Consider the following 27,464-nt stretch of genomic DNA (forward strand, 5'->3'; position numbering starts at 1 on the left):
CTAAATCAAATGATAAATATGGCCCAGGTAGAAATATCAAATAAAAATTTCAGGTCAATATTTGAATTATTTTTCGAAAAATTCGATTATGTCGTAAAATATTTTCAAAAAAGTTTATAATTATTTTTAATTGTCTTAATTTGTAGAAACGGAAGTTGGGCGGCGGTATGCAGAATTTTACATTTTCTTTTTAATGGTTTCTATATGAAAAAAATGATTACTGTATTTCATCTTCAATGTAGGTGAGAAAAATGCGCTTAACAAAACAAATGAACTTTAAACTTATTTTTCCCACTTCATATAGGAGTTTTTTCTTCTTCTTCTGGAATTAGGATAAAAATATAAGCAGTCTTTTACTGCAACTCTCCCTCTCTATCCATAAATTGAAATTTTTGGAAAAAATATTGCAGAAATCGCTTTAAAATTTATATTAAATATTCCCTTCTTTATCAGATGTACTTTAAAGCAATTGCAAGAGTTTCGTACACAAAAAATATTTTCAAAATTTACGTTTTATCCCCTTTAAATTATTTCTGACCGGATTATGTTATCTTAACGTTCGACGTCGGAGCATATCACCGACTTCGAAAGCTTGAAAAAATCTATACCAAAGCTATCAACCCAAGTGAGGATTGTTGAAAGGAAAATAAGAAAACATTTTATCATGACAGTCACTCTTGTGTTTCGCATTAAAGCATGCATCCATCAGCACACCAGTACTTCCTCGGTTAACACATAATAAGAGGAAAGAAAATGACTAAAAAAATATAACTTCAAATGTAAACAAAAAATCCGCTTCATACTTGGCGGAGAACGTTAATGGCAGACTGATCGACGAAAGCGGTGCGGATGAAACTTAAATGGCATGCGCAAGAAGTACATGACATGTGACCTTTACGTCACATGAATTGACCCCATTTTATCTATATATTTCAATGTATCTAAATTTTAGTTTGAAGTTTTCAACTCAGATTAATATTTTTTTATTAAAAAAAAAACCCAGAGAAAATTCAAATTCCTTTTTTATATTGCCGTGTTTTGGTAGGCCTGCTTTTACTGGGCTTACCTGCAAACAGATGGCCTTCCTCAATAATACAAAATCTCGGTACTGATCTAGTCTTTTCTTGATCTTTTCTTGAAAAGATTTGCCAACGTATTTTCTCATGCGAATTTTATTCATGAATTAAAAACCTTCCTACCGATTCGTTAAATATCCAGTCAAATTTCTGTCAAAAACAAAGAATTTTCTTTAGTTTTTTTTAACAATAATGAAAGTATGGATTTTTTTTATTTTAATATGTAATGGTTTATAAAATAACTGAAGGCATTATTACTACAGGGCTTTTCAAATAATAGTACCTGTATTACTAAAAGCTCAATTTTTACTTTATCGTATATGTAGTTTTAGAGAGAGTAATCAAAATTCGTCAAAAAATTCGAACTCGAGATGTTGACAAATCTCCATATGTCCGTTTGTCTCTCTGTGACAAGGATAGCACAAAATGCTTTAATCTAGATGGATAAAATTTGGTATACGGTCTTTACACCAAATTTGCAGATTTCTAGGAAATTTTAAGCAAAATACGCCGAGAGGATGGCTGTTTGTCCGCTATTCGAATATAATTTAATACAATTGCGAAACGAAGAGAACTATGTAGATAAATTCGACAGAATTAACATTCACACACAAATAATACAGAATAATAGGGGGGGGGGGGCAGTAGCCTAGACACCTTTCAAATTTTTAGCCAAATCCAACAATAGATTGATCGTCTGTCGGTCAGTACTTTCAGGAACATGTGAAAGCGATAACTCAATGGCTTAAATATATTAAATTTGTTATGGGATTTTGTGACTATAAGTGTAGAACTATGTAAAAATTTTGTTTAAATCGGTTTGGAGAACCCCCGCCTGAAACACAAATTCGATTTTCAAAGCTATCAACTACATGCAAGGTATTAATCGCCAAAACACTCGCCAAGGATAACACGATAGATTCAGTAAAAATGCTAGATTCACGTCAAAGGTTAATATTTCGTAACTATTATACGCCAAAACCATGCAAGGGGTTCTCTGGAATAACATCTTTATTAGAGAGCATGCGAGAAAGTTTGTGGGAGACCACGCTGACTGGTTGATGGTATAATTTTAATACAAAAGATTTAAATGGATATTAAAAATAAATGTAAAATGAAGCCTTTTCGTAATTTTTTGTTTTAATTAACCGTTTATATAAGGTCAGTAAGGGTAATTGCAAACAAAGAGTAATTGTGAACAGTGCTTACAATTCACAGAATGAAGCCTTAATGGGCTGGGAAACATATGTTTTCCTTAAGGCGCTCTAGAGAAAGACGATAAATATTTTAGTGCTTGTTTCAGTAAAATTTTCTAATTTTTTTTTCCTTAGATGCCACCAGAGACGGCGGTAGCAGGGGAGCAATTGCCCCACTGTCGGAAGCCTCTTGCCCCCCCCCCGTCGGCGAGAGATTGCGAGTTTTGTCGGCAAAAGTCTTCAGGATGATTGTAGAGAGTTGCGCATCATCGAACATGATTATTTAAAAACCACCTTAAAGTTAATATATTGTAAACTTTCCAAATATCCAAGTAATGGTTAAAGCGATTTGACTATATTTAGCAAAATAATCGACAGGTTGCTAGGTCAATAAGAGGACGTTTTTTGCGAACAATTTTTGATAAACCGACTAAGAACTGAACGCAATGGGGACCTTAAGTTCGCAGATTTTCAGGCATCTGATACAAATATTGTACATTCAGCTTATTATTTGCACTACTTTTGGAAATACAACTGACAAGGTAACAAGTGAATAAGATATCGACAAGGTTATAGGCGCATTTTGCGGACAATTTTTGGTCGGTCGACTCTGAAAACAATGCGGTGATTATTGATGTATGTCTGCAGTATGATGTATTTCAAATATTTGATTAAAATGTCGTTCAACGAGCTTATAATTTGTCCGACAAAGTGAAAAAGATATTTGCATTCCGCTGGCAATTTTTGGACGGCCGACTATGAATTGAATGTTGAGCACTATATCTACAGATTTTCAGACACCTGATTCAAATGTCGTTTATCAAACCTTTAATTTGCACTACTTTTGGCAATATAACCGACAAAGCGACATGTGAACAATATATCACATTTTACCGAACATTTTTAATCGGTCGACTAAGTATTCAATGCGGAGGATGTCGACGATGTTAAGTCCTCAAATTTTCAGTCATCTGATTTAAATGCCGTTCATTCAATTTATAATTTGTACTTTATTTAGTAGAATAATCAATAAACTGGCAAATGAATAAGTTATCGCATTTTTTCCGACTAATTTTTATCTTTCGGCTAAGATGTTATCATAGGTTATGGAGAAAAAAATTGTTTTCATCGAGTAGTCCGATTACCTGCCAGTGGAATTATAAGGGAAATTGAAGCTTTTATATTGCACATGAATAGGGCGATAGAGTTGGTTTTCCTGACTCATCATTCAAATTCAAGTTCTAAAATAAATCGTCATCTTTTTCATCTAATTGTTACTTCCTCGGTAACGAACTAGGGATTTTTTTTATATCTATTTCACTATGAGAATTGTCTGATAAAAATCTAGTTAATGGTTAAATTAAATTTAATCTTAGCACTCTTTTCTTTCGCAACTCTTATGCATATGCATGTTAAGAAGAGTTACTTAACTGTAGCCAAATTATGTGAATTCAATATAAATTCCTGGAATAAGTAAATTGCTTAAGTGTAAATTAAGTTAATTTAACTGTAAAATATCTGTTTAATGCAGTCTAACTTATCAGGCTGCAATTATTACACTAAAGAAATAAACCGACCGCAATTGACGGTAAAAATAAATATATGTGGTATGATAGCTTTTCAGCTACACTAAAAAAAATTTATTCAATAAATGCATTAAATTTGTTAAATAAATTACTACCTAAATTCTTCAGATTTTGCATTCAGTATTATATCTATGTAATTGGGGAGGATATCTTTAAATTTTTTCCCCAATTTTTTGTCTTCGTGGCAAAGATTATATAATTACAGGTTCTTCTAAATTTTTAATAGACTTTGGATAAGGATGGCTTGATAAAAAGATGATTAAAATAGTCATTCATATATATAACATATTAACCCCTTGATATACGAATTCACTTAACTTCTTAATTAAATAGCACATCGTTTTTGGGACAATTATTATTATTTTAATCCCTAGAATAATATAAAGGTATTTGAGGTAATGTTTGATTTTAAAGTGATTTGTGCATTTTAAATTACTTAATACTTTCATTTAATTGCTGATTTAAAATTAAAAATTTAGCAATTCTATGCGCGAGTCAGACTTGTCATTGTATATGAAGAGAAGAAAAATCAACACATGTAACTGAGGGAATAAAATTAACTTTTTGAGCGGCTTATGGGCTTATTTGCAAAACTTCGGGAGGGGGGGGGGTACTTAAACATAAGAACGCATGACTAAAAATGAAGATAGGGGAGATCTATTCAAGATATAATTTAATGCATTGGTTTGTTAATCTAATAAAATGCATTGGTTTGTTAAGCCTAAATATACACTGAAGAATAAATAGATGAAGAATCTAATGTTTAAATAGTCAATTTTGCACAAGAATCTTTTTCATTTCTTATATAAAATATTTCGCTCATATATTTGCAAAACATTTTTTACAACCTTCATAAGAAACATCATCATTGTATCCTTTCCGTATTCTAAATTGTTCATGTCTGAATTAGAGTAAATTTTTGTTGAGCACACACACGAAATGCATCGTACGGATTTGAAATGTATCTGAATTCCTGCTCGTTGTTCCATTCCTTATTTAAACTAATAAATAAACATGTGGCTTTAAATTCTCTGTCATGACGGGTCGTATGTAGCCTTGTGCACCGAGTGTCGGCCTCCCAAGCAGTGGCCGCAGGTTCGATCCGCGTTGTTCGCATTCGTTTTGCTTTCACTTTTTTTCATTTTATTTAATTCTTTTTTTACTTTAAGTTTAGTGAAAATCATAATTTTTCTTTTCAAGTACTAATATTTCGACCAAAAGTTACAAAGATTTCTATATTTTATTGAAAAATATTTGCAAAATAAAGATTTATTAGAAATAAAAGCCTAAATTCGATCAGAGATTCTAGGCATGCGCATGCGTATTCCTTCTCGTACACACATGGCTTTCAAGCAGGGATTTGCACAATTATAGAGTTTAAACTAATAAATAAACATGTGGCTTTAAATTCTCTGTCACGACCGATCGTATGTAGCCTTGTGGACCGAGTATCGGCCTGCCGACCAGTGGCCGCAGGTTCGATCCACGTTGTTCGTATTCGCTTTACTTTCACTTTTTGTCATTTTATTTATTATTATTTTTTTTAAGTTTAGTGAAAATTATAATTTTACTTTTCAAGTACTAATATTTCGACCAAAAGTTACAAAGATTTCTATATTTTATTGAAAAATATTTGCAAAATAAAGATATATTAGAAATAAAAGCCTAAATTCGATCAGAGATTCTGGGCATGCGCAGACGTATTCCTTCTCGTATACACATGGCTTTCAAGCAGTTATTTGCACAATTATAGTTTAAACTAATAAATAAACATATGGCTTTAAATTCTCTGTCACGACCGATCGTATGTAGCCTTGTGGACCGAGTATCGGCCTGCCGACCAGTGGCCGCAGGTTCGATCCACGTTGTTCGTATTCGTTTTACTTTCACTTTTTGTCATTTTATTTATTCTTTTTTTTAAAGTTTAGTGAAAATCATAATTTTTCTTTTCAAGTACTAATATTTAGACAAAAAGTTACAAAGATTTCAATATTTTATTGAAAAATATTTGCAAAATAAAGATATATTAGAAATATAAGCCTAAATTCGATCAGAGATTCTGGGCATGCGCAGACGTATTCCTTCGCGTATACACATGGCTTTCAAGCAGGGATTTGCACAAATATAGTTTAAACTAATAAATAAACATGTGGCTTTAAATTCTCTGTCACGACCGGTAGTATGTAGCCTTGTCCACCGAGTGTCGGCCTCCCAAGCAGTGGCCGCAGGTTCGATCCGCGTTGTTCGCATTCGTTTTGCTTTCACTTTTTTTCATTTTATTTCATTCTTTTTTACTTTAAGTTTAGTGAAAATCATAATTTTTCCTTTCAAGTACTAATATTTCGACCAACATTTACAAATATTTCAATATTTTATTTAAAAATACTTCGAAATTAAAGAAAATTTAGAAATAAAACCCTAAATTCGCTCCGGGATTCTGGGCATGCGCAGACGTATTCCTTCTCGTATACACATGGCTTTCATGCAGGGATTTGCACAATTATAGAGTTTAAACTAATAAAAAACATGTGGCTTTAAATTCCCTGTAACAACGGGTCGTATGTAGCCTTGTGGACCGAGTATCGGCCTGCGAAGCAGTGCACGCAGGTTCGATCCGCGTAGTTCGAATTCGTTTTGCTTTCACTTTTTTTCTTTTTATTTAATATTTTTTTTTTAAGTAAAGTGAAAATCATAATTTTTCTTTTCAAGTACTAATATTTCTACCAAAATTTATAAAGATTTCAATATTTTATTTAAAAATACTTCCCAATTAAAGAAATTTTAGAAATAAAACCTTATTTTGCTAGGAGATTCTGGGCATGCGCAGACGTTTTCCTTCTCGGATACACATGGCTTTCAAGCAGAGATTTGCACAATTATAGAGTTTAAACTAATAAATAAACATGTGGCTTTAAATTCTCTGTCACAGTAGGTCGTATGTAGCCTTGTGGACCGAGTATCGGCATGCGAAACAGTACCGGCAGGTTCGATCCACGTTGTTCGTATTCGTTTTACTTTCACTTTTTCTCATTTTATTTAATTCTTTTTTACTTTAAGTTTAGTGAAAATCATAATTTTTCTTTTCAAGTACTAATATTTCGACCAACATTTCCAAAGATTAAAATATTTTATTTAAAAATACTTCAAAATTAAAGAAATTTTAGAAATAAAAGTCAAAATTCGTTTAGATATTCTGCGCATGCGCAGACATATTCCTTCTCGTATACACATGGCTTTCATGCAGGGATTTGCACAATTAGAGTTTAAAATAATAAATAAACATGTGGCTTTAAATTCTCTGTCCCGAAGGATCGTATGTAGCCTTGTGGACCGAGTATCGGCCTGCCGACCCATGGCCGCAGGTTCGATCCACGTTGTTCGTATTCGTTTTACTTTCACTTTTTCTCATTTTATTTAATTCTTTTTTACTTTAAGTTTAGTGAAAATCATAATTTTTCTTTTCAAGTACTAATATTTCGACCAACATTTACGAAGATTTCAATATTTTATTGAAAAATACTTCCACAATTAAAGAAAATTTTGAAATAAAAGCCTGAATTCGCTCAGAGATTCTGGGCATGCGCAGACGTATTCCTTCTCGTATACACATGGCTTTCAAGCAGGGATTTACACAATTATAGAGTTTAAACTAATAAATAAACATGTGGCTTAAATTCTCTATCGCGACAGTTCGTATGTAGCCTTGTGGACCGAATATCGGCTTCCCATGCAGTGGCCGCAGGTTCGATCCACGTTGTTCGTATTCGTTTTACTTTCACTATTCTTCATTGTATTTAATTCTTCTTTTTTTGAGGTTAGTGAAAATCGTAATTTTTCTTTTCAAGTACTAATATTTCTACCAAAATTTATAAAGATTTCAATAATTTATTTAAAAATACTTCCAAATTAAAGAAATTTTAGAAATAAAAGCATGAATTCGTGCAGAAATTCTGGGCATGCGCAGACGTATTCCTTCTCGGATACACATGCCTTTCAAGCAGGGATTTGCACAATTATAGAGTTTAAACTAATAAAAAACATGTGGCTTTAAATTCTCTGTCACGACATGTCGGACGTAGCCTTTTGGGTTCACTATCGGCCTGCTAAGCAGTGGACGCAAGTTCGATCCGCGTTCTTCGCATTCGTTTTGCTTTCACTTTTTGTCATTTTATTTAATTCTTTTTTTTAAAGTTTAGTGAAAATCATAATTTTTCTTTTCAAGTACTAATATTTCGTCCAAAAGTTACAAAGATTTCAATATTTTATTGAAAAATATTTGCAAAATAAAGATATATTAGAAATAAATTCCTAAATTCGATCCGAGATTCTGGGCATGCGCAGACGTATTCCTTCTCGTATCCACATGGCTTTCATGCAGGGATTTGCACAATTATAGAGTTTAAACTAATAAATAAACATGTGGCTTTAAATTCTCTGTCACGACAGGTCGTATGTAGCCTTGTGGACCGAGTATCGGCCTTACAAGCAGTGGCCGCAGGTTCGATCCGCGTAGTTGGAATTCGTTTTGCTTTCACTTTTTTTCTTTTTATTAAATATTTTTTTACTTTAAGTTTAGTGAAAATCATAATTTTTCTTTTCAAGTACTAATATTTCGACCAACATTTCCAAAGATTAAAATATTTTATTTAAAAATACTTCAAAATTAAAGAAATTTTAGAAATAAAAGTCAAAATTCGCTTAGATATTCTGCGCATGCGCAGACATATACCTTCTCGTATACACATGGCTTTAATGCAGGGATTTGCACAATTAGAGTTTAAAATAATAAATAAACATGTGGCTTTAAATTCTCTGTCCCGAAGGATCGTATGTAGCCTTGTGGACCGAGTATCGGCCTGCCGACCCATGGCCGCAGGTTCGATCCACGTTGTTCGTATTCGTTTTACTTTCACTTTTTTTTCTTTTTATTTAATATTTTTTTACTTTAAGATTAGTGAAAATCATAATTTTTCTTTTCAAGTACTAATATTTCGACCAACATTTACAAAGATTTCAATATTTTATTTAAAAATACTATTCCAAGCGAATCCCAAGCGGTGGCCGCAGGTTCGATAAGCGTTGTGCGCATTCGTTTTGCTTTAATTCTATTTAATTCTTTTTAACTTTAAGTTTAGTGAAAATCATAATTTTTCTTTTCAAGTACTAATATTTCGACCAACATTTACAAAGATATTTTATTTAAAAATACTTCCAAATAAAAGAAATTTTAGAAATAAATGCCTAAATTCGTTCAGAGATTCTGGGCATGCGCAGTCGTATTCCTTCTCGTATACACATGGCTTTCATGCAGGGATTTGCACAATTATAGAGTTTAAACTAATAAATAAACATGGGGCTTTAAATTCTCTGTCACGACGGGTCGTATGTACCCTTGTGCACCGAGTGTCGGCCTCCCAAGCAGTGGCCGCAGGTTCGATATGCGTTGTTCGCATTCGTTTTGCTTTACTTTTATTTAATTCTTTTTTACTTTAAGTTTAGTGAAAATCATAATTTTTCCTTTCAAGTACTAATATTTCGAAGAACATTTACAAAGATTTCAATATTTTATTTAAAAATACTTCCAAATTAAAGAAATAAAAGTCAAAATTTGCTCAGAGATTCTGGGCATGCGCAGACATATTCCTTCTCGTATACACATGGCTTTCAAGCAGGGATTTCCACAATTATAGCGTTTAAACTAATAAATATACATGTGGCTTTAAATTCTCTGTCACGACAGGTCGTATGTAGCCTTGTGCACCGAGTGTCGGTCTCCCAAGCAGTGGCAGCAGGTTCGATCCGCGTTGTTCGCATTCGTTTTGCTTTCACTTTTTGTCATTTTATTTACTTCTTTTTTTTTAAGTTTAATCAAGTTTAATCAAGTTAAGTTTAATTAAGTTTATCATAATTTTTCTTTTCAAGTACTAATATTTCGACCAAAAGTTACAAATATTTCAATATTTTATTGAAAAATATTTGCAAAATAAAGATATATTAGAAATGAATGCCTAAATTCGATCGGAGATTCTGGGAATGCGCAGACGTATTCCTTCTCGTATACACATGGCTTTCAAGCAGAGATTTGCACAATTATAGAGTTTAAACTAATAAATAAACATGTCGCTTTTAATTCTCTGTCCCGACGGATCGTATGTAGCCTTGTGGACCGAGTATCGGCCTGCCGACCTCTGGTCGCAGGTTCGATCCACGTTGTTCGTATTCGTTTTACTTTCACTTTTTTCTTTTTATTTAATATTTTTTTTACTTTAAGTTTAGTGAAAATCATAATTTTTCTTTTCAAGTACTAATATTTCGACCAACATTTACAATGATTTCAATATTTTATTGAAAAATACTTCCAAATTAAAGAAAATTTTGAAATAAAAGCCTAAATTAGCTCAGAGATTCTGGGCATGCGCAGACGTATTCCTTCTCGTATACACATGGCTTTCAAGCAGGGATTTGCACAATTATAGAGTTCAAACTAATAAATAAACACGTGGCTTTAAATTCTCTGTCGCGACAGTTCGTATGTAGCCTTGTGGACCGAGTATCGGCTTCCCATGCAGTGGCCGCAGGTTCGATCCACGTTGTTCGTATTCGTTTTACTTTCACTTTTCGTCATTTTATTTAATTCTTCTTTTTTTTTTTAAGGTTAGTGAAAATCATAATTTTTCTTTTCAAGTACTAATATTTCTACCAAAAGTTATAAAGATTTCAATATTTTATTTAAAAATACTTCCAAATTAAAGAAATAAAAGTCAAAATTCGCTTTGAGATTCTGGGCATGCGCAGACATATTCCTTCTCGTATACACATGGCTTTCAAGCAGGGATTTGCACAATTCTAGAGTTTAAACTAATAAATAAACATGTGGCTTTAAATTCTCTGTCACGACGGATCGTATGTAACCTTGTGGACCGAGTATCCGCCTGCCGATCAATGGCCGCAGGTTCGATCCACGTTGTTCGTATTCGTTTTACTTTCACTTTTTCTCATTTTATTTAATATTTTTTTACTTTAAGTTTAGTGAAAATCATAATTTTTCTTTTCAAGTACTAATATTTCGACCAACATTTACAAAGATTTCAATATTTTATTTAAAAATACTTCGAAATTAAAGAAATTTTAGAAATAAAAGCCTAAAGTCGCTCAGAGATTCTGGGCATGCGCAGACGTATTCCTTCTCGTATACACATGGCTTTCAAGCAGGGATTTGCACAATTATAGAGTTTAAACTAATAAATAAACATGTGGCTTTAAATTCTCTGTCAAGACGGGTCGTATGTAGCCCTGTGAACCGACTGTCGGCATGCGAAGCTGTGGACGCAGGTTCGATCCGCATAGTTCGAATTCGTTTTGCTTTCACTTTTTTTATTTTTATTTAATATTTTTTTACTTTAAGTTTAGAGAAAATCATAATTTTTCTTTTCAAGTACTAATATTTCGACCAACATTGACAAAGATTTCAATATTTTATTTAAAAATATTTCCAAATTAAAGAATTTTAGAAATAAAAGCCTAAATTTGCTCCGAGATTTTGTGCATGCGCAGAAGTATTTCTTGTCGTATCCACATGGCTTTCTTGCAGGGATTTGCACAATTATAGAGTTTAAACTAATAAATAAACATGTGGCTTTAAATTCTCTGTCACGACAGGTCGTATGTAGCCTTGTGGACCGAGTATCGGCCTTACAAGCAGTGGCCGCAGGTTCGATCCGCGTAGTTGGAATTCGTTTTGCTTTCACTTTTTTTCTTTTTATTTAATATTTTTTTACTTTAAGTTTAGTGAAAATCATAATTTTTCTTTTCAAGTACTAACATTTCGACCAACATTTACAAAGATTTCAATATTTTATTTAAAAATACTTCCAAATTAAAGAAATTTTAGAAATAAAAGTCAAAATTCTCTCAGAGATTCTGGGCATGCGCAGACTTATTCCTTCTCGTATACACATGGCTTTCATGCAGGGATTTGCAAAATTACAGAGTTTAAACTAATAAATAAACATGTGGCTTTAACTTCTCTGTCACGATGGATAGTATGTATCCTTGTGGACCGAGTATCGGCCTGCCGACCTGTCGCCGCAGGTTCGATCCACGTTGTTCGTATTCGTTTTACTTTCACTTTTTGTCATTTTATTTAATTCTTTTTTTTTTTAAGTTTAGTGAAAATCATAATTTTTCTTTTCAAGTACTAATATTTCTACCAAAATTTACAAAGATTTCAATATTTTATTTAAAAATACTTCCAAATTAAAGAAATTTTAGAAATAAAAGCCTAAATTTGCTCCGAGATTCTGGGCATGCGCAGACGTATTCCTTCTCGTATACACATGGCTTTCAAGCAGGGATTTGCACAATTATAGAGTTTAAACTAATAAATAAACATGTGGCCTTAAATTCTCTGTCACGACTGATCGCATTAAGCCTTGTGGACCGATTATCGGCCTGCTAAGCAGTGGCCGCAAGTTCGATCCGCGTTCTTCGCATTCGTTTTGCTTTCACTTTTTGTCATTTTATTTCGTTCTTTTTTTTTTTTAAGTTTAGTGAAAATCATATTTTTTCTTTTCAAGTACTAATATTTCTACCAAAATTTACAACGATTTCAATATTTTATTTAAAAATACTTCCAAAATAAAGATATTTATGAAATAAAATCCTAAATTCGTTCCGAGATTCTGGGCATGCGCAGACGTATTCCTGCTCTTATCCACATGGCTTTCATGCAGGGATTTGCAGAATTATCGAGTTTAAACTAATAAATAAACATGTGGCTTTAAATTCTCTGTCACGACGGGTCGTATGTAGCCTTCTGGGTTGAGTATCGGCCTACTAAGCAGTGGCCGCAAGTTTGATCTGCGTTCTTCGCATTCGTTTTGCTTTCAATTTTTGTCATTTTATTTAATTCTTTTTTTTATTAAGTTTAGATAAAATCATAATTTTTCTTTTCAAGTACTAATATTTCGACCAAAAGTTACAAAGATTTCAACATTTTATTGAAAAATATTTCCAAAATAAAGATATATTAGAAATAAAAGCCTAAATTCGATCCGAGATTCTGAGCATGCGCAGACATATTCCTTCTTGTATCCACATGGCTTTCATGCAGGGATTTGCACAATTATAGTTTAAACTAATAAATAACCATGTGGCTTTAAATTCTCTGTCACGACAGGTCGTATGTAGCCTTGTGGACCGAGTATCGGCCTGCCGATCAGTGGCGGCAGGTTCGATCCGCGTAGTTCGAATTCGTTTTGCTTTCACTTTTTTTCTTTTTATTTGACTCTTTTTTTTTTTTTTAAGTTTAGTGAAAATTATAATTTTTCTTTTCAAGTACTGATATTTCTACCAACATTTACAACGATTTCAATATTTTATTTAAAAATACTTCCAAAATAATGATATTTATGAAATAAAAGCCTAAATTCGTTCCGAGATTCTGGGCATGCGCAGACGTATTCCTTCTCTTATCCACATGACTTTCATGCAGGGATTTGCAGAATTATCGAGTTTAAACTAATAAATAAACATGTGGCTTTAAATTCTCTGTTACGACGGGTCGTATGTAGCCTTCTGGGTTGAGTATCGGCCTGCTAAGCAGTGGCCGCAAGTTTGATCTGCGTTCTTCGCATTCGTTTTGCTTTCACTTTTTGTCATTTTATTTCTTATCCACATGACTTTCATGCAGGGATTTGCACAATTATCGAGTTTAAACTAATAAATAAACATGTGGCTTTAAATTCTCTGTTACGACGGGTCGTATGTAGCCTTTAGGTTGAGTATCGGCCTGCTAAGCAGTGGCCGCAAGTTCGATCCGCGTTCTTCGCATTCGTTTTGCTTTCACTTTTTGTCATTTTATTTAATTCTTTTTTTTTTTTTTTTTTTTAAGTTTAGATAAAATCATAATTTTTCTTTTCAAGTACTAATATTTCGACCAAAAGTTACAAAGATTTCAGTATTTTATTGAAAAATATTTCCAAAATAAAGATATATTAGAAATAAAAGCCTAAATTCGATCAGAAATTCTGGGCATGCGCAGACGTATTCCTTCTCGTATACACATGGATTTCAAGCAGTTATTTGCACAATTATAGTTTAAACTAATAAATAAACACGTGGCTTTAAATTCTGTGTCACGACGGATCGTATGTAGATATGTGGACCGAGTATAGGCCTGCCGACCCATGGCCGCAGGTTCGATCCACGTTGTTCGTATTCGTTTTACTTTCACTTTTTTTTATTTTATTTAATTCTTTTTTACTTTAAGTTTAGTGAAAATCGTAATTTTTCTTTTCAAATACTAATATTTCGACCAACATTGACAAAGATTTCAATATTTTATTTAAAAATACTTCCAAATTAAAGAATTTTAGAAATAAAAGCCTAAATTCGTTCAGAGATTCTGGGCATGCGCAGACGTATTTCTTCTCTTATACACATGACTTTCGAGCAGGGATTTGCTCAATGATAGAGTTTAAACTAGTAAATAAACATGTGGCTTTAAATTCTCTGTCACGACAGGTCGTATGTAGCCTTGTGGACCGAGTATCGGCCTGGGAAGTAGTGGACGCAGGGTTCGATCCGCGTTCTTCGCATTCGTTTTGCTTTTACTTTTTGTCATTTTATTTAATTCCTTTTTTGTTTAAGTTTATTGAAAATGATAATTTTTCTTTTCCAGTACTACTATTTCGACCAACATTTACAAATGTTTCAATATTTTATTTAAAAATACTTCCAAATTAAAGAAACTTTAGAAATAAAAGCCTAAATTCGCTCCGGGATTCTGGGCATGCGCAGACGTATTCCTTCTCGTATACACATGGCTTTCATGCAGGGATTTGCACAATTATAGAGTTTAAACTAATAAATAAAAATGTGGCTTTAAATTCTCTGTCACGACGGGTCGTATGTAGCCTTCTGGTTTGAGTACCGGCCTGCTAAGCCGTGGCCGCAAGTTCGATCCGCGTTGTTCGTGTTCGTTTTACTTTCACTTTTCGTCATTTTATTTAATTCTTTTTTTTTTTAAGGTTAGTGAAAATCATAATTTTTTTTTTCAAGTACTAATATTTCTACCAAAATTTATAAAGATTTCAATATTTTATTTAAAAATACTTCCCAATTAAAGAAATTTTAGAAATAAAAGCCTTATTTTGCTAGGAGATTCTGGGCATGCGCAGACGTTTTCCTTCTCGGATACACATGACTTTCAAGCAGGGATTTGCACAATTAGAGTTTAAACTAATAAATACAGATGTGGCTTTAAATTCTCTGTCACGACAGGTCGTATGTAGCCTTGTGGACCGAGTATCGGCCTGCGAAGCAGTGGACGCACGTACGATCCGCGTAGATCGAATTCGTTTTGCTTTCACTTTTTTTTTATTTAATATTTTTTTACTTTAAGTTTAGTGAAAATCATAATTTTTCCTTTCAAGTACTAATATTTCGACCAACATTTACAAAGATTTCAATATTTTATTTAAAAATACTTCCAAATTAAAGAAATAAAAGTCAAAATTCGCTCGAGATTCTGGGCATGCGCAGACATATACCTTCTCGTATACACATGGCTTTCAAGCAGGGATTTCCACAATTTTAGCGTTTAAACTAATAAATAAACATGTGGCTTTAAATTCTCAGTCACGACAGGTCGTATGTAGCCTTGTGCACCGAGTGTCGGTCTCCCAAGCAGTGGCAGCAGGTTCGATCCGCGTTGTTCGCATTCGTTTTGCTTTCACTTTTTGTCATTTTATTTACTTCTTTTTTTTTAAGTTTAGTGAAAATCATAATTTTTCTTTTCAAGTACTAATATTTCGACCAAAAGTTACAAATATTTCAATATTTTATTGAAAAATATTTGCAAAATAAAGATATATTAGAAATGAATGCCTAAATTCGATCAGAGATTCTGGGCATGCGCAGACGTATTCCTTCTCGTATACACATGGCTTTCATGCAGGGATTTGCACAATTATAGAGTTTAAACTAATAAATAAACATGTGGCTTTAAATTCCCTGTCACGGCGGGTCGTATGTAGCCTTGTGCACCGAGTGTCAGCCTCACAAGCAGTGGCCGCAGGTTCGATCCGCGTTGTTCGCATTCGTTTTGCTTTCACTTTTTTTCATTTTATTTAATTCTTTTTTACTTTAAGTTTAGTGTAAATCATAATTTTTCTTTTCAAGTACTAATATTTTGACCAACATTTACAAAGATTTCAATATTTTATTTAAAAATACTTCCAAATTAAAGAAATAAAAGTCAAAATTCGCTCAGAGATTCTGGGCATGCGCAGACTTATTCCTTCTCGTATACACATGGCATTCATGCAGGGATTTGCACAATTATAGAGTTAAAACTAATAAATAAAGATGTGGCTTTAAATTCTCTGTCACGACAGGTCGTATGTAGCCTTGAGGACCGACTGTCGGCATGCGAAGCTGTGGACGCAGGTTCGATCCGCATAGTTCGAATTCGTTTTGCTTTCACTTTTTTTATTTTTATTTAATATTTTTTTACTTTAAGTTTAGAGAAAATCATAATTTTTCTTTTCAAGTACTAATATTTCGACCAACATTGACAAAGATTTCAATATTTTATTTAAAAATACTTCCAAATTAAAGAATTTTAGAAATAAAAGCCTAAATTTGCTCCGAGATTTTGTGCATGCGCAGAAGTATTTCTTCTCGTATCCACATGGCTTTTTTGCAGGGATTTGCACAATTATAGTTTAAACTAATAAATAACATGTGGCTTAAAAATGTCTGTTACGACAGGTCGTATGTAGCCATGTGGACCGAGTACCGGCCTGCGAAGCAGTGGACGCTGGTTCGATCCGCGTAGTTCGAATTCGTTTTGCTTTCACTTTTTTTCTTTTTATTTAATATTTTTTTACTTTAAGTTTAGTGAAAATCATAATTTTTGTTTTCAAGTACTAACATTTCGACCAACATTTACAAAGATTTCAATATTTTATTTAAAAATACTTCCAAATTAAAGAAATTTTAGAAATAAAAGTCAAAATTCTCTCAGAGATTCTGGGCATGCGCAGACTTATTCCTTCTCGTATACACATGGCTTTCATGCAGGGATTTGCAAAATTACAGAGTTTAAACTAATAAATAAACATGTGGCTTTAACTTCTCTGTCACGGCGGGTCGTATGTAGCCTTGTGCACCGAGTGTCAGCCTCACAAGCAGTGGCCGCAGGTTCGATCCGCGTTGTTCGCATTCGTTTTGCTTTCACTTTTTTTCATTTTATTTAATATTTTTTTACTTTAAGTTTAGTGAAAATCGTAATTTTTCTTTTCAAATACTAATATTTCGACCAACATTGACAAAGATTTCAATATTTTATTTAAAAATACTTCCAAATTAAAGAATTTTAGAAATAAAAGCCTAAATTCGTTCAGAGATTCTGGGCATGCGCAGACGTATTTCTTCTCTTATACACATGACTTTCGAGCAGGGATTTGCTCAATGATAGAGTTTAAACTAGTAAATAAACATGTGGCTTTAAATTCTCTGTCACGACAGGTCGTATGTAGCCTTGTGGACCGAGTATCGGCCTGGGAAGTAGTGGACGCAGGGTTCGATCCGCGTTCTTCGCATTCGTTTTGCTTTTACTTTTTGTCATTTTATTTAATTCCTTTTTTGTTTAAGTTTATTGAAAATGATAATTTTTCTTTTCCAGTACTACTATTTCGACCAACATTTACAAATGTTTCAATATTTTATTTAAAAATACTTCCAAATTAAAGAAACTTTAGAAATAAAAGCCTAAATTCGCTCCGGGATTCTGGGCATGCGCAGACGTATTCCTTCTCGTATACACATGGCTTTCATGCAGGGATTTGCACAATTATAGAGTTTAAACTAATAAATAAAAATGTGGCTTTAAATTCTCTGTCACGACGGGTCGTATGTAGCCTTCTGGTTTGAGTACCGGCCTGCTAAGCCGTGGCCGCAAGTTCGATCCGCGTTGTTCGTGTTCGTTTTACTTTCACTTTTCGTCATTTTATTTAATTCTTTTTTTTTTTAAGGTTAGTGAAAATCATAATTTTTTTTTTCAAGTACTAATATTTCTACCAAAATTTATAAAGATTTCAATATTTTATTTAAAAATACTTCCCAATTAAAGAAATTTTAGAAATAAAAGCCTTATTTTGCTAGGAGATTCTGGGCATGCGCAGACGTTTTCCTTCTCGGATACACATGACTTTCAAGCAGGGATTTGCACAATTAGAGTTTAAACTAATAAATACAGATGTGGCTTTAAATTCTCTGTCACGACAGGTCGTATGTAGCCTTGTGGACCGAGTATCGGCCTGCGAAGCAGTGGACGCACGTACGATCCGCGTAGATCGAATTCGTTTTGCTTTCACTTTTTTTTTATTTAATATTTTTTTACTTTAAGTTTAGTGAAAATCATAATTTTTCCTTTCAAGTACTAATATTTCGACCAACATTTACAAAGATTTCAATATTTTATTTAAAAATACTTCCAAATTAAAGAAATAAAAGTCAAAATTCGCTCGAGATTCTGGGCATGCGCAGACATATACCTTCTCGTATACACATGGCTTTCAAGCAGGGATTTCCACAATTTTAGCGTTTAAACTAATAAATAAACATGTGGCTTTAAATTCTCAGTCACGACAGGTCGTATGTAGCCTTGTGCACCGAGTGTCGGTCTCCCAAGCAGTGGCAGCAGGTTCGATCCGCGTTGTTCGCATTCGTTTTGCTTTCACTTTTTGTCATTTTATTTACTTCTTTTTTTTTAAGTTTAGTGAAAATCATAATTTTTCTTTTCAAGTACTAATATTTCGACCAAAAGTTACAAATATTTCAATATTTTATTGAAAAATATTTGCAAAATAAAGATATATTAGAAATGAATGCCTAAATTCGATCAGAGATTCTGGGCATGCGCAGACGTATTCCTTCTCGTATACACATGGCTTTCATGCAGGGATTTGCACAATTATAGAGTTTAAACTAATAAATAAACATGTGGCTTTAAATTCCCTGTCACGGCGGGTCGTATGTAGCCTTGTGCACCGAGTGTCAGCCTCACAAGCAGTGGCCGCAGGTTCGATCCGCGTTGTTCGCATTCGTTTTGCTTTCACTTTTTTTCATTTTATTTAATTCTTTTTTACTTTAAGTTTAGTGTAAATCATAATTTTTCTTTTCAAGTACTAATATTTTGACCAACATTTACAAAGATTTCAATATTTTATTTAAAAATACTTCCAAATTAAAGAAATAAAAGTCAAAATTCGCTCAGAGATTCTGGGCATGCGCAGACTTATTCCTTCTCGTATACACATGGCATTCATGCAGGGATTTGCACAATTATAGAGTTAAAACTAATAAATAAAGATGTGGCTTTAAATTCTCTGTCACGACAGGTCGTATGTAGCCTTGAGGACCGACTGTCGGCATGCGAAGCTGTGGACGCAGGTTCGATCCGCATAGTTCGAATTCGTTTTGCTTTCACTTTTTTTATTTTTATTTAATATTTTTTTACTTTAAGTTTAGAGAAAATCATAATTTTTCTTTTCAAGTACTAATATTTCGACCAACATTGACAAAGATTTCAATATTTTATTTAAAAATACTTCCAAATTAAAGAATTTTAGAAATAAAAGCCTAAATTTGCTCCGAGATTTTGTGCATGCGCAGAAGTATTTCTTCTCGTATCCACATGGCTTTTTTGCAGGGATTTGCACAATTATAGTTTAAACTAATAAATAACATGTGGCTTAAAAATGTCTGTTACGACAGGTCGTATGTAGCCATGTGGACCGAGTACCGGCCTGCGAAGCAGTGGACGCTGGTTCGATCCGCGTAGTTCGAATTCGTTTTGCTTTCACTTTTTTTCTTTTTATTTAATATTTTTTTACTTTAAGTTTAGTGAAAATCATAATTTTTGTTTTCAAGTACTAACATTTCGACCAACATTTACAAAGATTTCAATATTTTATTTAAAAATACTTCCAAATTAAAGAAATTTTAGAAATAAAAGTCAAAATTCTCTCAGAGATTCTGGGCATGCGCAGACTTATTCCTTCTCGTATACACATGGCTTTCATGCAGGGATTTGCAAAATTACAGAGTTTAAACTAATAAATAAACATGTGGCTTTAACTTCTCTGTCACGGCGGGTCGTATGTAGCCTTGTGCACCGAGTGTCAGCCTCACAAGCAGTGGCCGCAGGTTCGATCCGCGTTGTTCGCATTCGTTTTGCTTTCACTTTTTTTCATTTTATTTAATATTTTTTTACTTTAAGTTTAGTGAAAATCATAATTTTTCCTTTCAAGTACTAATATTTCGACCAACATTTACAAAGATTTCAATATTTTATTTAAAAATACTTCGAAATTAAAGAAATAAAAGTCAAAATTTGCTCGAGATTCTGGGCATGCGCAGACATATACCTTCTCGTATACACATGGCTTTCAAGCAGGGATTTCCACAATTTTAGCGTTTAAACTAATAATAAAACATGTGGCTTTAAATTCTCAGTCACGACAGGTCGTATGTAGCCTTGAGGACCGACTGTCGGCATGCGAAGCTGTGGACGCAGGTTCGATCCGCATAGTTCGAATTCGTTTTGCTTTCACTTTTTTTATTTTTATTTAATATTTTTTTACTTTAAGTTTAGAGAAAATCATAATTTTTCTTTTCAAGTACTAATATTTCGACCAACATTGACAAAGATTTCAATATTTTATTTAAAAATACTTCCAAATTAAAGAATTTTAGAAATAAAAGCCTAAATTTGCTCCGAGATTTTGTGCATGCGCAGAAGTATTTCTTCTCGTATCCACATGGCTTTTTTGCAGGGATTTGCACAATTATAGTTTAAACTAATAAATAACATGTGGCTTAAAAATGTCTGTTACGACAGGTCGTATGTAGCCATGTGGACCGAGTACCGGCCTGCGAAGCAGTGGACGCTGGTTCGATCCGCGTAGTTCGAATTCGTTTTGCTTTCACTTTTTTTCTTTTTATTTAATATTTTTTTTTTAAGTAAAGTGAAAATCATAATTTTTCTTTTCAAGTACTAATATTTCTACCAAAAGTTACAAATATTTCAATATTTTATGGAAAAATATTTGCAAAATAAAGATATATTAGAAATGAATGCCTAAATTCGATCAGAGATTCTGGGCATGCGCAGACGTATTCCTTCTCGTATACACATGGCTTTCATGCAGGGATTTGCACAATTATAGAGTTTAAACTAATAAATAAACATGTTACTTTAAATTCCCTGTCACGGCGGGTCGTATGTAGCCTTGTGCACCGAGTGTCAGCCTCACAAGCAGTGGCCGCAGGTTCGATCCGCGTTGTTCGCATTCGTTTTGCTTTCACTTTTTTTCATTTTATTTAATATTTTTTTACTTTAAGTTTAGTGAAAATCATAATTTTTCCTTTCAAGTACTAATATTTCGACCAACATTTACAAAGATTTCAATATTTTATTTAAAAATACTTCGAAATTAAAGAAATAAAAGTCAAAATTTGCTCGAGATTCTGGGCATGCGCAGACATATACCTTCTCGTATACACATGGCTTTCAAGCAGGGATTTCCACAATTTTAGCGTTTAAACTAATAATAAAACATGTGGCTTTAAATTCTCAGTCACGACAGGTCGTATGTAGCCTTGAGGACCGACTGTCGGCATGCGAAGCTGTGGACGCAGGTTCGATCCGCATAGTTCGAATTCGTTTTGCTTTCACTTTTTTTATTTTTATTTAATATTTTTTTACTTTAAGTTTAGAGAAAATCATAATTTTTCTTTTCAAGTACTAATATTTCGACCAACATTGACAAAGATTTCAATATTTTATTTAAAAATACTTCCAAATTAAAGAATTTTAGAAATAAAAGCCTAAATTTGCTCCGAGATTTTGTGCATGCGCAGAAGTATTTCTTCTCGTATCCACATGGCTTTTTTGCAGGGATTTGCACAATTATAGTTTAAACTAATAAATAACATGTGGCTTAAAAATGTCTGTTACGACAGGTCGTATGTAGCCATGTGGACCGAGTACCGGCCTGCGAAGCAGTGGACGCTGGTTCGATCCGCGTAGTTCGAATTCGTTTTGCTTTCACTTTTTTTCTTTTTATTTAATATTTTTTTACTTTAAGTTTAGTGAAAATCATAATTTTTCTTTTCAAGTACTAACATTTCGACCAACATTTACAAAGATTTCAATATTTTATTTAAAAATACTTCCAAATTAAAGAAATTTTAGAAATAAAAGTCAAAATTCGTTCCGAGATTCTGGGCATGCGCAGACGTATTCCTGCTCTTATCCACATGGCTTTCATGCAGGGATTTGCACAATTATCGAGTTTAAACTAATAAATAAACATGTGGCTTTAAATTCTCTGTCACGACAGGTCGTATGTAGCCTTGTGGATCGAGTATCGGCCTGGGAAGTAGTGGACGCAGGGTTCGATCCGCGTTCTTCGCATTCGTTTTGCTTTTACTTTTTGTCATTTTATTTAATTCCTTTTTTGTTTAAGTTTATTGAAAATGATAATTTTTCTTTTCAAGTACTACTATTTCGACCAACATTTACAAATGTTTCAATATTTTATTTAAAAATACTTCCAAATTAAAGAAACTTTAGAAATAAAAGCCTAAATTCGCTCCGGGATTCTGGGCATGCGCAGACGTATTCCTTCTCGTATACACATGGCTTTCATGCAGGGATTTGCACAATTATAGAGTTTAAACTAATAAATAAAAATGTGGCTTTAAATTCTCTGTCACGACGGGTCGTATGTAGCCTTCTGGTTTGAGTACCGGCCTGCTAAGCCGTGGCCGCAAGTTCGATCCGCGTTGTTCGTGTTCGTTTTACTTTCACTTTTCGTCATTTTATTTAATTCTTTTTTTTTTTTAAGGTTAGTGAAAATCATAATTTTTTTTTTCAAGTACTAATATTTCTACCAAAATTTATAAAGATTTCAATATTTTATTTAAAAATACTTCCCAATTAAAGAAATTTTAGAAATAAAAGCCTTATTTTGCTAGGAGATTCTGGGCATGCGCAGACGTTTTCCTTCTCGGATACACATGACTTTCAAGCAGGGATTTGCACAATTAGAGTTTAAACTAATAAATACAGATGTGGCTTTAAATTCTCTGTCACGACAGGTCGTATGTAGCCTTGTGGACCGAGTATCGGCCTGCGAAGCAGTGGACGCACGTACGATCCGCGTAGATCGAATTCGTTTTGCTTTCACTTTTTTTTTATTTAATATTTTTTTACTTTAAGTTTAGTGAAAATCATAATTTTTCCTTTCAAGTACTAATATTTCGACCAACATTTACAAAGATTTCAATATTTTATTTAAAAATACTTCGAAATTAAAGAAATAAAAGTCAAAATTTGCTCGAGATTCTGGGCATGCGCAGACATATACCTTCTCGTATACACATGGCTTTCAAGCAGGGATTTCCACAATTTTAGCGTTTAAACTAATAAATAAACATGTGGCTTTAAATTCTCAGTCACGACAGGTCGTATGTAGCCTTGTGCACCGAGTGTCGGTCTCCCAAGCAGTGGCAGCAGGTTCGATCCGCGTTGTTCGCATTCGTTTTGCTTTCACTTTTTGTCATTTTATTTACTTCTTTTTTTTTAAGTTTAGTGAAAATCATAATTTTTCTTTTCAAGTACTAATATTTCGACCAAAAGTTACAAATATTTCAATATTTTATTGAAAAATATTTGCAAAATAAAGATATATTAGAAATGAATGCCTAAATTCGATCAGAGATTCTGGGCATGCGCAGACGTATTCCTTCTCGTATACACATGGCTTTCATGCAGGGATTTGCACAATTATAGAGTTTAAACTAATAAATAAACATGTTACTTTAAATTCCCTGTCACGGCGGGTCGTATGTAGCCTTGTGCACCGAGTGTCAGCCTCACAAGCAGTGGCCGCAGGTTCGATCCGCGTTGTTCGCATTCGTTTTGCTTTCACTTTTTTTCATTTTATTTAATATTTTTTTACTTTAAGTTTAGTGAAAATCATAATTTTTCCTTTCAAGTACTAATATTTCGACCAACATTTACAAAGATTTCAATATTTTATTTAAAAATACTTCGAAATTAAAGAAATAAAAGTCAAAATTTGCTCGAGATTCTGGGCATGCGCAGACATATACCTTCTCGTATACACATGGCTTTCAAGCAGGGATTTCCACAATTTTAGCGTTTAAACTAATAATAAAACATGTGGCTTTAAATTCTCAGTCACGACAGGTCGTATGTAGCCTTGAGGACCGACTGTCGGCATGCGAAGCTGTGGACGCAGGTTCGATCCGCATAGTTCGAATTCGTTTTGCTTTCACTTTTTTTATTTTTATTTAATATTTTTTTACTTTAAGTTTAGAGAAAATCATAATTTTTCTTTTCAAGTACTAATATTTCGACCAACATTGACAAAGATTTCAATATTTTATTTAAAAATACTTCCAAATTAAAGAATTTTAGAAATAAAAGCCTAAATTTGCTCCGAGATTTTGTGCATGCGCAGAAGTATTTCTTCTCGTATCCACATGGCTTTTTTGCAGGGATTTGCACAATTATAGTTTAAACTAATAAATAACATGTGGCTTAAAAATGTCTGTTACGACAGGTGGTATGTAGCCATGTGGACCGAGTACCGGCCTGCGAAGCAGTGGACGCTGGTTCGATCCGCGTAGTTCGAATTCGTTTTGCTTTCACTTTTTTTCTTTTTATTTAATATTTTTTTACTTTAAGTTTAGTGAAAATCATAATTTTTCTTTTCAAGTACTGATATTTCTACCAACATTTACAACGATTTCAATATTTTATTTAAAAATACTTCCAAAATAATGATATTTATGAAATAAAAGCCTAAATTCGTTCCGAGATTCTGGGCATGCGCAGACGTATTCCTTCTCTTATCCACATGACTTTCATGCAGGGATTTGCACAATTATCGAGTTTAAACTAATAAATAAACATGAGGCTTTAAATTCTCTGTCACGACGGGTCGTATGTAGCCTTCTGGGTTGAGTATCGGCCTGCTAAGCAGTGGCCGCAAGTTTGATCTGCGTTCTTCGCATTCGTTTTGCTTTCACTTTTTGTCATTTTATTTAATTCTTTTTTTTTTTTTAAGTTTAGATAAAATCATAATTTTTCTTTTCAAGTACTAATATTTCGACCAAAAGTTACAAAGATTTCAATATTTTATTGAAAAATATTTCCAAAATAAAGATATATTAGAAATAAAAGCCTAAATTCGATCAGAGATTCTGAGCATGCGCAGACATATTCCTTCTTGTATCCACATGGCTTTCATGCAGGGATTTGCACAATTATAGAGTTTAAACTAATAAATAACCATGTGGCTTTAAATTCTCTGTCACGACAGGTCGTATGTAGCCTTGTGGACCGAGTATCGGCCTGCCGATCAGTGGCGGCAGGTTCGATCCGCGTTGTTCGTATTCGTTTTGCTTTCACTTTTTGTCATTTTATTTAATTATTTTTTTTTAGTGAAAATCATAATTTTTCTTTTCAAGTACTAATATTTCGACCAAAATTTACAAAGATTTTTTTTTATTTAAAAATACTTCCAACTTAAAGAAATTTTAGAAATAAAAGCCTAAATTTGCTCCGAGATTCTGGGCATGCGCAGACGTATTCCTTCTCGTATACACATGGCTTTCAAGCAGGGATTTGCACAATTATAGAGTTTAAACTAATAAATAAACATGTGGCTTTAAATTCTCTGTCACGACAGGTCGTATGTAGCCTTGTGGACCGAGTATCGGCCTGCGAAGCAGTGGACGCAGGTTCGATCCGCGTAGTTAGAATTCGTTTTGCTTTCACTTTTTTTCTTTTTATTCGTCTCTTTTTTTTTTAAAGTTTAGTGAAAATTATAATTTTTCTTTTCAAGTACTGATATTTCTACCAACATTTACAACGATTTCAATATTTTATTTAAAAATACTTCCAAAATAATGATATTTATGAAATAAAAGCCTAAATTCGTTCCGAGATTCTGGGCATGCGCAGACGTATTCCTTCTCTTATCCACATGACTTTCATGCAGGGATTTGCACAATTATCGAGTTTAAACTAATAAATAGACATGTGGCTTTAAATTCTCTGCCACGACGGGTCGTATGTAGCCTTCTGGGTTGAGTATCGGCCTGCTAAGCAGTGGCCGCAAGTTCGATCCGCGTTCTTCGCATTCGTTTTGCTTTCACTTTTTGTCATTTTATTTCGTTCTTTTTTTTTAAGTTTAGTGAAAATCATAATTTTTCTTTTCAAGTACTAATATTTCTACCAAAATTTACAAAGATTTCAATATTTTATTGAAAAATATTTCCAAAATAAAGATATATTAGAAATAAAAGTCTGAATTCGATCAGAGATTCTGAGCATGCGCAGACATATTCCTTATCGTATCCACATGGCTTTCATGCAGGGATTTGCGCAATTATAGAGTTTAAACTAATAAATAACCATGTGGCTTTAAATTCTCTGTCACGACAGGTCGTATGTAGCCTTGTGGACCGAGTATCGGCCTGCGAAGAAGTGGACGCAGGTTCGATCCGCGTAGTTCGAATTCTATTTTCTTTCACTTTTTTACTTTTTATTTAACTCTTTTTTTTTTATGTTGAGTGAAAATCATAATTTTTCTTTTATCTACTAATATTTCGAAGAACATTTACAAAGATTTCAATATTTTATTGCAAAATACTTCCAAAATAAAGATATTTATGAAATAAAAGCCTAAATTCGTTCCGACATTCTGGGCATGCGCAGACGTATTCTTTCTCTTATCCACATGGCTTTCATGCAGGGATTTGCACAATTATCGAGTTTAAACTAATAAATAAACATGTGGCTTTAAATTCTCTGTCACGACGGGTCGTATGAAGCCTTCTGGGTTGAGTATCGGCCTACTAAGCAGTGGCCGCAAGTTCAATCCGCGTTCTTCGCATTCGTTTTGCTTTCACTTTTTGTCATTTTATTTAAATCTTTTTTTTTTTTAAGTTTAGATAAAATCATAATTTTTCTTTTCAAGTACTAATATTTCGACCAAAAGTTACAAAGATTTCAGTATTTTATTGAAAAATATTTCCGAAATAAAGATATATTAGAAATAAAAGCCTAAATTCGATCAGAGACTCTGAGCATGCGAAGACATATTCCTTCTTGTATCCACATGGCTTTCATGCCGGGATTTGCACAATTATAGAGTTTAAACTAATAAATAACCATGTGGCTTTAAATTCTCTGTCACGACAGGGCGTATGTAGCCTTGAGGACCGAGTACCGGCCTGCGAAGCAGTGGACGCTGGTTCGATCCGCGTAGTTCGAATTCGTTTTGCTTTCACTTTTTTTCTTTTTATTTAATATTTTTTTACTTTAAGTTTAGTGAAAATCATAATTTTTCTTTTCAAGTACTAACATTTCGACCAACATTTACAAAGATTTCAATATTTTATTTAAAAATACTTCCAAATTAAAGAAATTTTAGAAATAAAAGTCAAAATTCGCTCAGAGATTCTGGGCATGCGCAGACTTATTCCTTCTCGTATAC

This window comes from Argiope bruennichi, chromosome 4 (assembly GCF_947563725.1).
Source record: "Argiope bruennichi chromosome 4, qqArgBrue1.1, whole genome shotgun sequence".
Classification (NCBI taxonomy): Eukaryota; Metazoa; Arthropoda; class Arachnida; order Araneae; family Araneidae; genus Argiope; species Argiope bruennichi.